At 37.3% G+C, this 14,706-nt stretch overlaps 1 pseudogene; it reads right to left on the reverse strand.

Moving 5' to 3' along the window:
* Positions 1–319: 319 nt before the first annotated feature.
* On the reverse strand, positions 320–770 carry LOC109679598 (large ribosomal subunit protein eL24-like; annotated as a pseudogene).
* Positions 771–14,706: the final 13,936 nt, after the last annotated feature.

The following is a 14,706-nucleotide window of genomic DNA, read 5'->3' on the forward strand; positions in this document are numbered from 1 at the left end:
GCACTATGGGAAGGTGACTGGGAAGTAGTGAAGAGGTCTGGTAGAGATTAATCCATTTGGCTTGTAATACATACATGCATAGAAGCAATGCTTGGAAGCTCTCTGTATAGCTATCCTTATGTCAAACTAGCAAAAACGCTATGTCTTTTTTATTATTGCTTATGTTTTCTCTTCAACAAAATTGGACAAGAGGGCAGATCAGGTTCTGCCTGGAAGAGAGGGTGATGGGGTGGAGAAGTTAGGAATGGGGGTCAGGGGGAGAAATGGCCCAAACAATGTACGTACATATGAATTAAAAAAAAAAATCTGATCTGCCAACTTAATGCTTTCCACCAACTCAGGGAGCAGACACCTTCTCTAGCTTCCTAAACTATTGCTTAGGTGCTGACTTTGTGGGACCTCAGCAGCCATTGGTGTTTTCTTAGATGCCTGGGGAGCCACTTTTGCTTCATTGGTATCTGATAGCTCACTATCATTGAGACTTTCTAACTTCTGGTTTCTGATTCCTCTTAGCCATTGTATCAGCAAGAGATGCACTGGTGATGGTCCTTTAAAATTTGATTGCATGTGGAGTCCTTCAGACTGTTCCTTTTTGTGCTTTCTTCTGTTGAAGATGGTCTAGTTTATCTGTTGATGATTCTTCTTAAAAAAGAACATTGTCTTGTAATTCGCATTAAGAAATAGGAAAATCTTCCCATCAGTCCTAGTATAGCACCTCCTGGTCTAGGTTAGATCTTGTCTGTACTATAACCGCACAGCTTTACCTTCATGGCAGATGCTGGCTGCTGGAGAATAGGAAATAAGAAAGATGATGAAGAGTAAATCTTTTTTAAAAGAAAAAGATTTGAAGACACCCTAACCACCTTGTTAGTTTGCACTAACACACCCTAACCACCCTGTTAGTTTACACCACCTTGTTAGTTTCACAGGGTAAAACTACACTTTGTGTAGTTTCTCATAAATATTAACTATTCTTTCATACACTAGGGCAGGCGTTGTTCTAGCACCTTAATATATTAATTAGCTCCTTCCTCATTCCCTTCTATGAGGTAGGTAATGTATCATGGTTTTTTTTTTTTTTTTTTTTTTACTAATAAGGAGATGAAGTGACATGACCAAGGTTGCACAGCTAGGAAGGCTGGAGCAGGATGGGAACCCAGGTAGGCAGTTGGTTTCCACAGCCTCATCTTCTTAACAACCAACTTTGTGGTGCTTCTTTTGAATTTGCTTTGTTTTTGTACCACTCTTATTGACCCCTGAATGATAGCTGGCAAAACTCTAGGGTGCAATAAATATTAATCATGATTGTTACACTCTGCTCTCTTCCTTGTGGAGTTTGGTTAGAGATGGGACTGTTAAACTTTCAGAAGGAAAACCTTCAGAGGTTTATGGGACTAGAATTAATTTCTCTCTAGGGGAGAGTAGTGGTTATTCCTTTTACAGATAGAGGATGTCCCATTTTGCCCAAGAAATTAAGAAAGGAGAGTTGATCCAATTGATAGTCACTCTTCTGGTTGCCACCAAGAATTTAAAAAGCACATAAATGCACAGTCAACATATCTCAAATTGTGGATGCCATGGCAGAAGTTATATTGAGTCAGCCAGTTTACTTAATTATGTTTTACAAGTACTACAGTGTACTTTTCTGAACTGTAACTTTTGATTTGAAGCAGTATGGCAATTCCTGAGGAAAAGACTTTACATGGCTGATTTTTCTAGAGCTATATCATGCTTAAAAGGTCATTTGCCACCATGCCACAGATGTAGGTTGTGTTCCCTTTTTATGTTGGGATATTTCTACTTGCTCTATTTCTCAGTAATATGGATGTCACAGTTTATTACTCCTGTGCTCAGAGAAGTAGTGATCACTTCTGACAGTTTAGTGTGTTTCTTACCTCAGCTTGGTTGGCCTAGGTCTCTAATGGTGAAGTCTGCTAGTTTCTTACTGTTCTTTGCTAGTCACATTTATATATTCATGACAGAATCTAGCTCAGTGAGACAATTTTATATACAGTTTTTATAAGAAAATATAGGTAACTAAAATCTTAAGAAGGATTTTGAATCCCAGAATCCTGTTTCACAAATATAGACTCAAATTAGGTTTTAAAATTCACTAGATGTGGTAGATCACTCATGTTTATAATCCTAGAGGCACAGATTGGGAAGATCATGGTTTGAAGTCAGCCCAAGCAAAAAGTTAACTAGACCCCCATCACAGCCAATAAAATGTTGGGTGTGGTGGTGTGTGCTTGTCATCCCAGCTATGCAGGAAGACTGTGGTCCAAGTAAGCCTGGGCAAAAACATAAGACCCTATTCAAAAAGGGCTGGGGGAGTAACTCAAGTGGTAGAGTACCTGCATAGGAAGTGTGAAGCTTTGAATTTCAACCCCAGTACTGAAAAAAAAAAAATCAGTAGTTTAAGTCAGATATGGTGGTTCACACCTATAATCCCAGTTATTCCAGCAGAGATGGAGGCAGGAGGATCACAAGTTCAAGATCAGTCTAGGCAAAGTTAGAGAGATCCTATCTCAAAAAACAAGTGCAAACAAAGGCTCTGGGTTCAATCTCCAGCACCACAAGAAAGTCACTAGTTTATATGGCAACACAGTAGGAGTTTTTGGTAGATTTTTAGTCAAGGCTCAAACTTCTCTCTCCTTCCTGAAGATGAAAGGGGGAGTCTGATGCCCTCCTGTTCTGCACATGGAGAAGCCTTTGCTTTCATTAACTAAATGGAATATAACTCTGAAGGTAAAATGACTATTCATAATAAATGCAGCAGAGGCCATGGTTATCAGCCCACAAACTTAGATGTGTAAGGATCGTGTTTCTTATCTTTCTGAGACAACTATGATCTATCCCAAAGCCATCCAGAGGGCCTCACAGTTCCAGTTCAGTTCCAGATTTATAACTCCCTGTCTCTCTCAAGTAGTGTGAAGATGGGTTACTTCCTGTACATAGAAGCACTGTACTCTGTCCCTGAGGTCATTACCTTTCAGGCACCCATTCTTTCTGTGTGGATATTCATTTCTGGTCAGGAGGTTTCGTTGCTTTGCTTTTGTGCCAGTAATCTTTGTTAAGCTCTGAGCCCTGTGTTTGCAGTTCAGCACTCTCATGGTTGGGTGTCTCCTGTTGGTTGGTTCCTAGACTGGTAACTGCCTGCTGTAGGTTTATCTGCATCCCCTAAGAGTTTAGATGGTTAAATTCAAATCCCTAGTACCTCAGAAAGTGAATGTATTTGGAGATAGGGTCTTTAAAGAGGTAATTAAGCTTTAGTGAGGTTATATGGATAGGCCTAATCCAATCTGACCAGTGTTCATATAAAAAGAGGAGATGAAGACAGAGACATACAAAGAAAAGACCATGTAAACACACAGGGAGAATATGAGAATCTATCTACAAGCCAAGTAGAGAGGCTTGAAAATAAAACTAACCCTGTGGACATCTTGATCTCAGATTTCTTCCTCTAGGACTGTGAGAAAATAAATTTGTGTTGTTTAAGCCACCCAGTCGGTGGTACCAGGTTATGTCTGCTCCAGAAAATTAATACACTTCCCCTGACACCGCACATCTGTAGGCTTCCAGAACACAACTTGTTGCCCACAAGAGGACATTTCTGGAGGCTCCCATTTGTCTTAGTTTTCACCTATTCTTAATTGCTGGGACCTCTCCTTTGGTATTTGGTTTTCAGCCCATTTAAAAAAAAATTTAAACTGGAATTAAATCAGAGAATGAGAAGTTTATCCACATCAAAAAACTTTCCCCAACATTTCATAGTGAGTATGAAATTAAAGAAGCTTTGGATTTGAAAACATTCTTAGGTTCAACATGTAAATATCCCTTAGTAGAAACTGGATAAATGGGATTGTGATGCAGAGTAATAATAGCATCTCATGAACAGTTTATCGAAAAGTAGTAGCATTATTAATTTATCATAAGCTACCTTTAAATATTGCACTATTGCATGGAAATGTAAGAACTTAAGCTGTAGCTTCCAATTTTTCTGCCCCCATTCTTTTTGTGATCATTGTCATGTTTTGTTTCTACATGAACTGTAAATCCCACAAGGGTGTTAATGTTATATTGTAAGTTATCATTTAAAGAGATATGAAGTATTTAAAAAGTGTGTATTTTCTCATGTATTCAGTATTTCTTAGCACTTTTCCTTCCTTTGTATAGGTCCAAATTAAAATCCACATCCAGTATATTATTTTTACCTGCAGAACTTCCTTTGACATTTAGTAGCAATTTTTCTTTGTCTTTCGCTTTTGAAACATATTTTTCCTGGCTATGTTTTTCTGGGTTGATGGAAAAAAAATTTTTCAGCACTTGAGAGAGGTTCCACCATTTTCTCCTTGTTTTCCTAGTTTCTGATGAGATGTGTATTGACATTGTTTCCCACCATATAGTTTCTTCCCTCTGGATATCTTTAAGAGGTTACCTTTGATTTCTGATAGTTTACCTGTGATTTTTTCTATGTGTCTTTCTTCTTTCTCTTCCCTCCCTCCTCTTTCCTCTTACTTTGTTTCTGTATCTCTTTTTCTTTTTATCCTTCTTGGGAATCTCTAATGTTCCTGAATTTGTAATTTATTGTAATTTACTAGTTTTGGAGAAGTCTTAGCTGTTGTTTCTTTAAATACTTCTCTGTCATGTTATCTTTCTCCTTTCCTTCTGGATTCCAGTTACATGGGTGTTAGATTATTTAACATTGTCCCACAGCTCTTAGATACTTTGTTGTGCTTTTCACTCCTTTTATTTTTTTCTCTTTGTGTTTCAGATTGATCATTTCTACTGGCCCATATTCAAGCTCACCGATTATTTCTTCTGCTCTATGCAGCTTGCTGATATACCTACTGAAGACATCTTCATCTCTGTTGCCATGTTTTGCTTTGTTTTTTTTCCTAGCAGTTCTAATTGATTCTTTGGAAAAATAATTTTCATCTGTGCTGAACTTTCCCATCAAGTCATAAACATTCCCTCCCCTTCCTTTAGATGCTTTAACACATTGAACCACCTTGTTTAAAAGTTCTTATGTAGTACTTCCAACATTTTGTCCTCTCTAGATTGTTTCTGCTGGCGACTTGATCTTCTGACAGGGAATTTTCTTTCTTTGCTTTTTTTTGACTTTTTTAAAAATCAAATGCTGAATATGGAGTGCAGCAAGATACACAATGAGGTAAAAATTAGTTATACTTACAATTGGGCATGTCTCTCTTTCGATCAGAACATTAATATAATAGTTCTCATCAACCAGTAGTGGAATTAATTTGGGTTTTGTTGCTGCTATACTTATCTTCAGTACAAATAGGCTTTTGGTGTTTTGGTGGGCTTCTCATTTTTTCTTTTTAAACAACATTTTTAAACATCTCAATTCTGAGGTTTTATTGTGAGGTCTGGAGTCTGAAGGGTTTTTAATAAATGTTTCTACTTTGCCCTCAGCTTTCAACAGTTCCTGAATACGTGCAGAGATTGTCTTTCCCCACCTTTTTTCCTTTCTCTTAAAGGTGGTGGTCTTCAATTGCTTGTTATTTAACATGAAGCATGTGGTGAGGACAAGGAGTTCTTGTTCTCCTGCCTTTCTTCATCCATAGGCTTGATCTTGTGTGCCCATACCACTGGCCCTTTTTACCCTGCCTGTGTCAGTAGCGGTCTCAGGAAAGTCTCCTCCTCCAGTGGCAGTGGATCTCACCTTTGCATAATTATAGGATCTGAGCCTGGGTATGATGTATGCTTCTCCCTCAGGGATACATGGCTTTTGCCCCTTTTCCTTCTTCAGCAGTAGTGTACTTTTGTCTGGAGCCAGAGACATGGGGGTAGGGGGGAGGGCTCCCTAGTGGGCTCTTTAAGATTTGTGATGACGGCAATGTGGGAGATGTTTCCTTTCTCTTCTTTAGGCACAGAAAACTTTTGTTGTCTACCTCTCCATTAGTGATATGTTTTTTAACCTGGGACCTGGGACAAGGGCATTTTATACACCTGTCCTAAAGGCAGACAGTGGCTCTTTGCCTGGGCCCTGGGAGAGGTTCCCTCTCATTTTGCCTCTCTTTTAAATGTTGATACTCTTGCTTTCTGTTAGAGAAGCCAGTGGGGTTTTTCTGCCTCTCTTTCACCAAGGATGGCCCCCTTTTTGCTCCCAATCTTTCTTGTGAGCACCTAGTATGAAAAGAGCTTCTAAGTACATGCAGCCTTTTCTTTCTTTCTTTCTTTTTTAAATCTCAGGCTCCTAGGGAGTCTGAACTTTCATGTTAACCCACATGAAAAAAAATTTTGTTAAAATTTTAGCCGTTTTGTTCTTACCCAGGTTTATGGCTGCCATCTCTTCCTCCCATGTTCTGGCAAGGAGTCCTGCTGTTTTCATCCCCAAGAGGCTTGCCACACTTTGGAACTCAGTTAACATGTTTGTCTATAGCTTTCCCATGAGATGTGGACTATTCAGATAATTTTTCATTGTTAGAGTAGAAGTACTTTTTAATTCAGATTGAGATTTCAAAGGCTGAGTAGCAGATCACTAATTAGGTATGGTAGGGAGTTGGAAAAGCATCATAAATGAGGTCTCACATGTGAAATGGTAGAGAAGCATAAATAAAAGTTTTTGTATATGTTGAAATGATTCTGTTTTTCTTATGTATCTTAAGAGTTTATGACAAAATGGAATTTAATTTACAGATATCATTCTAAGAACTAACTTGACAAGTCTATAACTATTTTATCATGGAGGAGAAAAGAACATTATTTTTGTCTTTTATTATTTTGAGTCTTTTAGTACTAGAATACCTGATTTGGGCTAATTTGGGGGAATATCCAAGTGATTATAGAGTAATTAAGTTGATTGCTGGGTATGGCTTACAGAATCAGTCTTTTTGTTCTGAGCATATAAATTATGCTATAAAGTCATTTCCAAATTAAATTAAGGTTTTGGTAAAACACATTTACTCTTTTGAGGCTAAAGTTTCGATATTGCAGCTATGACATTTGGCTTTAATGTGCTAGTTTATTCTTCTTTGTACTTAAGCCATTTCTTCCTAATCCAATTTAAACAAAATCAATAAAATTACAACAAAAATCCCCAAATTCTGTCTTACCTTTTCTCTATTTGAATAACTCTTAGAGTGATCACAGTAGGCCAGCAACTCTATACGACACATACTTTGTTTCCATATTTAGGCTTTTTAAGAAAATGACTTCCACTGTTACTTTATTTTATTGGGATGCTAAAATTGGTCCTGAGAATTAATAGTAACCAACAAGAAAATGAGATAGAGGATAAGCTCTTTGTAGAAAAATTTATTAACAACATGATTATAAAACTAAACATTTTTGTTGTAGCACGTTAATGGTGACATCATTTGTACTAAGTGAAGTACTGTCTCTCCTAGTTTTGAATGTGGGTGAGCTCTGCATCTGCTTTGACCAATAGAACACAATGGAAGTGTTGTGCCAATTTCTGTGTATAGGCCTTGAAGTTGTGAAGGGTGAACTTCTACCCTTTTGGGATACTTACATCTGGAGCCTGTTCCAGTAGGTAAGAAATATGATCACCCTGCTATGGGGAAGCCCAGGCTAGTTCATAGAAAGATGACAAGGAGAGAGAGCATTGTTGGCCAGTCTTCTTCTATGTCAGCCATCCCATTCTAGATAGACCCTGTGTGTGTGAGTGAGGAATCCAGACCAGCTCAACTTCAAGCTGCGTATTTCCGAGTGACTCAGGTGACATTTGGAGCAGAAAAATTGCTCAGGATGGGTCCTATTCTAATTTATAATCTACAAAAACATGAACTAGCTAATTACAAAGTTTTAGTAGTTTACTATATAGCAATAGACAAATGAAACTTTAATCTTAAAGGTTTGTATAAGGATGACATAAACTTCTTCAAAATTGCTAATTTATAGTCATATAAAATTAATTTCTGGTAAAATTCAGAACCTTGTAATTTAGTGACTTGCATAAATCTAATATTCTAAGTATTTTAAATTATTTAAGAAAATGCATTTCTTTGCTTAAATCAAGAAGAAATGTTGATTTTTTTTATCAGTCCTAAAATTCATTTAGAAGCAAAAAGTTCTTGAATAGCCAAAGCAATCCTAAGCAAAAAAAGAAAAGCTGGAAGCCAAGTGCAGGTGGCTCAAACCTATAACCCTGCTCAGGAGGCTACTTGGGAGGATTATGATTCTAGGCCAGCCAGGCAAAAAAGTTTATGAGACCCCATCTCAACCAATAGCGGGGTATGGTGGTACATGCTTTTCATTCCAGCCATAGTGAGAAGTATAAAATAGGAGGATTGTGGTCCAGACTAGCCTGGGAAAAATCTAAGATCTTATCTCAAAAATAACCAGAGCAAAAAAGGGCTAGAGGCATGACTCAAGCAGTAGAGTGCTTGTCTTGCAAGTGTGAAACCCTGAGTTAAAAACTACAGTACCACCAAAACAAACAAACAAATGAACAAACAAACAGAAAACAACCTTCCTCCCCCACAAGAAGAATAATGCTGGAGATATCACAATACCTGACTTCAAATTATAAAAGCGAGCCATAGTGACAAAAACAGACATGTGGATCAATGGAATAGAATAGAAGATCCAAAATAAGCTCATATAGCTACAGCCATCTAATTTTTGTCAAAGGTGCTAAAAACCTATTTTGGAGAAAAGATAGTCTCTCCAACAAATGGTATTGGGAAAACTGGATATCCACATGTAGAAGACTGAAACTAAATCCCTATTTCTCATCCTGTACCAATGTCAATTACAAATGGATCAAAGACCAGCAACTTTGAAACCTCAAAACTTAGAGGAAAACCCTTGAAGACATTGGCTCAGGTAACACTTTTCTGAATAGAACCCCAATTGCCCAAAAAACAATAAGAAGAACTGAAAAATGAGATTGCAGCAAATTAAAAAGCTTCTGCATAGCAAAGAAAATAATTTCTGGAATTAAAAGAGCCTATGAAATGGAAGAATATCTTTGCCAGTTATTCATTGAGTAAAGGATTAATATCCAGAATATATAAAGAGCTCCAAAAGAATAAATAATCCAAGTAATAAATGGGCAAATTAATTGAACAGTTTTCAAAAAAAATACAAATGGCTAAGAAATGTACAAAGAAATATTCAACATCCATAACCTTTAAGTTGTCATTGGGATTCCATTTCACCCCAGTCACAATGGCTATTATGAAGTAAATAAATAAAAACAAATCCTGGCAAGGATGTAGGAGAAAAGGGACTTTTATACACTGTTAGTAGGAATGTAAATTCGTGCAGCCACTCTGGAAATTAGTATGGAGATTTCTTAAAAAGCTAAAGCTAGAACTACCATATGATCTGTTGTACCACTCCTGGGCATACATCTGAAGGAATGTAAGTCAGGATACAATAGAAATACTTGCTCTCTGTGTTTACAGCGGTATTGTTCACAATAGCCAAAATATGGAATTAGCCTACGTCCCCATTAAACAATGCTTGGTTAAAGAAAATGTAGTATATGTACACAATGGATTATTACCCATCCATAAAGAAGAATGAAATTATATCATTTGTGGGGAAATGGATGGGACTAGTGATCATTATGGTAAGCCAAATAACCTAGACTGAGAAAGATAAATATCATGTATTCTCTCTCATATGCAAAATGCAGTCCTCAAAAATGAATGACAGGAATGTAAAACAGGTACTGCTTGGGAGTAGGTACAAACAGGAAGGAGAAATGAAAGGGTGGGGTGTGACTATGGTTGAAATAGTCTATACATATGTATGAAAATAGAATGCTGACCCTGTTGAATTTGTTTCGAGAAGGGGGGGAATGGGGATGAGAGGAAATGATGGAGAGGGTGGGTTTAACTGGGGCACATTGTGTTCATGTATGCAAACACCATAATGAAACCCCTTTGTACAGCAAATATATGCCAGTAAAAATGAATAAAAGAATAAAATGTTGATTTTTTAAAAAAAGATATACTTTGATCTCTTTCAGATAATAAACACTATTTTAAATATTTAGTATTATATTGCTTTTCAGTAAAATTAAATGCAATAATACCACAAATAGATCTTTAAATTCTGTAATTTGCTTGAATAAATACTGTATAATGCATAACATGGGATTTAAAAAAAGGAGAAGGAGCATCATAAAGATATGTCTCTTTTATTGGTAAAGCTTTGGACTTAAAGGGGATAATTTATATTTCATATGATCGTTTTATAAAGTAAAATATCCAGACATGTAGAGAAAATAGCTGTCCCTATTCCCCTTGGAATAAAAACATCCAGTATTAGAGATCAATTGGTGTGATATGTTTCTATCAGTACTTGTAAATTAAAATTTAGTTTATAATATAATTGAGACTTCACAAACTACAAAATAGCCTTTTCATGTGGAATTTGAATTTCTCTATAATCCCATTTGAAAATTTTTTTCTTAGCATACGGGAGCTCATAAAGAACTGTTTTTATAATAAGCATTTTCTCTCTTCTTTTTCTGTTTATTATGTCAGTGGAAATGACTCCCCTCAAGCCCCAAAAGTGGTGCTCCTTATCCTGCAAATGTGATTCCAGGGCATCCTTCTCTGTCTTAATCACTGACATTATTTGGTTATCAAAGCCATACAGAGTTCATGATTTGACTTTCATCCTTTTCAACCTTGTCCGTGATATTGCCTTGAAAACATTAAAATGGCCTTTGTTTGATATTCAACATGTAATTTCAGAAAGACATGTTCATTAAAAAAATTGAGACCAAGTTTTAGTGTGATAGAAGAGACTTAACAAGGCCCGGGTGGGGGTGGGGAGAGGACTGGTGGAGCAAACATTAAATGGCTGAGTGTGTGTGTGTCTGTGCACATGTGTGTGATTGTCTAGTGTTTGTGAGTGCATGTATAATTCAACTCCTTTCCATATGGTGGAGAGAAAACATTTATTAAAAGAAAGACTATTTCTAAAACAAATCTTTAAATAAGTCTCTTTTAACAAAATTATTCTAAACTTGGCATTTTGGAAAATAATGTCTTCCAATCAGCTGTTCCTAATAAAAAGACATCAGGCCATATGTTCTGTGTCAAATCAGACTTGCTTTGGCAGTGGGAATTATCTGACCTGGTTTGGAAATATCTGAACACTAGGAGATAGATGCCACCTGCCCTCAGTTAACATATGCCAACTCGGTGGAGGCATTTTTCTATGCTAAATCCATATAAGAATAACACAATTGTATGTTTTCAAAATAGAGATTAAGTTACTTTCCGATAAGTGTGTTCAGGATTTCATGCTTTCTGACATCATTAGTGAGTGAATAGTTTTGTGCACTTTCTGTAGAGAGCTTCTTCTACAGAACAGTTGTGTTTATTTGACTCCTTTCTTGCTCAAGAGTTTGTGAGGCACGCTGATAGGAGTGGTGTAAGAGTCCTGAGCACCTCTGGACTGGGGCTCTAGGAAATCCTAACTGTCATGGTACAGTGTCCTAAAGTAGCGTGGGTCTTAGGAAAGGAGATATTTTTTCACTAGGAACCACTACACTGGTGGTGCAAATTCACTTCATGAGATCCATTGTAGGTTTTGTCAGTATTTTTGCTACTGAAGAGACCTGAAACCATATGAGAAGCAGTGAGATTTCTATTTGTTTCAATGAATAATAAATTTAATGTGATTTCAGAGTATAAAACTGCTAGCTATGTTTATACTATATACAAACTAAAATCCTTTATTAACAAGAAAGATTTTCATTTCTTCTTGATCTTTCTCAGGATTATTACACTAACACTTAGGGTTACTAAAAAAAGACTCTGGGATTCATGGGTAAAATACTTTGTCATTCTGCATCTTTACGAATCTAATGTCCATTTCCAGTTAAGCTCTGATACATTTGTGCCTCTGCCTAAGAATTCCTTAGACACGTTCTACTTGATATATCTCTAAGTGAAAAGTTTGTGAAACTCCTTGACTCCTGTAAATAGTCCTCCTGCCTACTCTCCTGCTTCTATTTTGCCTCTTCTGTCGGTGTACCCCCACAACCTGGTGACCACGTGATAAACCCTGGCAACTGTGGTCATGCAGTCAGACGGTCACTGCCTCTCCAGCCTGTGCTACCAGGAGTGTGCCCCAGGGACCAGTGAGGCTGAAAAATTCCACAGGTCATCATCATTGACCTAGAAAACCAAAGAGGTTCTTAGCTTTTGCCCACGGCTTGTGGTGGTGACATGGCTCTGTTTAGCTCAGTTAATGCATTCAGCAGCTTGACACGTAGAATGGCTGTCTCAATGTCATGATGGTGTAGGAAGAGCAATCTGTGTTCTTAAAACTCTTTACACAGGGCCCAAATAACCCCAGCTACCATTCTCCCCTGTTGCTCTTTGAAATGTTGTGATTCTGTTTTGCAAAATATACAAGTTTCTCAAAATTATTTTCCAGAAGGTAAAATAAAGCAAACAGCACACATAACCTAAGGACCTTAGCCAGGCAAAGGTGGGTTCTCTTCTTGTTTTCAGTTTCTCACTTTGATAAGAAAATCAACTAAGAAACGCAGACAGGGGTTAATTCCCTTGCCTCGAAGCTGAGCTGTAATCGAGCTTATGGTTCTTTAGTGAGCTTGTACTTGCTGGAGACGTTTTAATGTTTTAATGAAAGGACAGGGAAATTATCACTCACTGATTTGTGTTTTTAAATTTGGGGTTTCTAAATTAAGACTACTTAACGATACTGGCATGCCCATTTCCAGGACTGGAAAGGCAGCTCCTGCACTTGATGTGTAACCTTGAGGGCTTCCTGTGAGGTAATTATCATGCTGGGATGAGCTAATCTCCCATAGAAGAGTACACCTGCCTCATTCTGCTAACAAATAGGCCCCTGCCTTCTCAAGACTGCCTGAGCTGACTTATTATATCTCCCTCATCAGCAGCAAGACTCATATCATCACTGGGCCAAAGGTGAATTGCCTAGAGACAAAGTTGGAATGAATTTTTTGCAGTCCCATTTCACCAGACATTCAAACCACTTCATTCTGAAGAGTGGAGACCTTTAACTCTGTCACATATTTATATATGCTTATAAGGCCAGGGAAGGGTCTTTCTGCAGATAGGCTCTGGATGAATGGATCAAAATAGTATTCCAGAAGAAACTGTCTGGCTCTCAAACCTTTGTTTGCAGCATTATTACTCAGAAAGAAGAGCAACACCGTGGCTGCCTTTTTGAGTTTACTTGCATTTCGAAAGTTAGAGGTACATACATTTGTCATATGTTAATCAATTGGCATTAAATTTTAAGTCCAAACATAATATAGAACTGGGGTAAGGGTGAAGGCCACACAAATATCCATTTAAACCTGAAAAAAAAAAAAAGACTTTAAAGCTGATGCCTGTTTTCCACATAAAATGTGGCTTTTAAAAAATAGTTTTTCTTATTCCCTACAGCAAAAGAGGCTAATATTCATTTAAAACCCAATAACAATTAAAACTCCCCAATAACAATTAAAACCTACAATGAACAACTGCTCTAGCTTTGTTTATTGCATGCATAAATAATCATACTTCAATGAACATGTTAGTATCTATGATCTCTTCCCCGATTAAGGTTGCCTCGAGACTGCTTGCTTTGGCTACTGTAAATGTGACATGAATTACGCTCAGGAAAATGTGTCTAACACGCTGGGTTTGAAGTAAATTATTTTCTTCTAATATACCTACACAACTGTCACAAGGAATTACACTGCAGATTTAGTGATGTTAAGTGTCAATTGTAATTTGGTGACAGCCATTTTATTGGCTATGCATACTGCTCTGCTAGGGCTGCTTCTCAGTATGGAGGCCACCGTATCATTAAAAACCAGTGATCCTTCACTGATGACATAATTTGACTGGCAGAGAGAGGAGCAGAGAGGGGCTTGCTTCCACCTGCACAGAATCTGCTGTGTGTCAGAGATGAATTTGCCTTCAAATTAGAAACAGCACTGCAGATGAGGGGCTGTGATTTTGCTTGAGTTCTTTTAAGGCGTTTTTCTGGAATGGTTACTGAGCAGCTGATAGAAGTCTCCTTTAATATGTCAAACATATATATTATGCAGCCTGTAAACATTTCAAATATTTTTAGACATAGCTTACGGTGAGTTATCTATGAATCAGTATCAGCTGAACTGGGCCACAGGCATTTCTGTAATCCATTCTTTTGTCTATAACTCTGTCTTTGGCATAGGGTCCAAGAATAAAATTTACGTGACAAAATGGCAACCCCACGAAAACCCCCAAACGAAATAGAACAAAACACACCAGCCATATAAACACACACACACACACACACATACACACACAGACACACACAGACACACATACAGATACAAACTCAACATATAGCCAAGGTCTAACATGAGCCCAGTATTTTACCAGTAGAATGAATCATTGGCGCTATGTGAAAATTTATTGTGAGAAGAGAACTATAATCATACATTCTGAAAATTTCATAAACTGACAATTCAAGTTATGTGTTTTATGCTAATACACATTGTGGTAGGTTCTAATAAACTGTGACTCACTCATAAATAGTACAAGAGCTGATGGCACTCATCCGCTAGTGCCTACATAGACTCACACACATTCTGCACTTATGCAGGAAACAGGAAATGGATTCTAAGATTTGCTTAGTGAATTTAAATCAATAAAGCTGCATTCCATTTTCAGTCTTTAAATTAAAATTTTTGCTGCAAGGCACTGTAAGGAACAAAGCAAAGTA

The sequence above is a fragment of the Castor canadensis genome, chromosome 6 (genome assembly GCF_047511655.1).
Source record: "Castor canadensis chromosome 6, mCasCan1.hap1v2, whole genome shotgun sequence".
Classification (NCBI taxonomy): domain Eukaryota; kingdom Metazoa; phylum Chordata; class Mammalia; order Rodentia; family Castoridae; genus Castor; species Castor canadensis.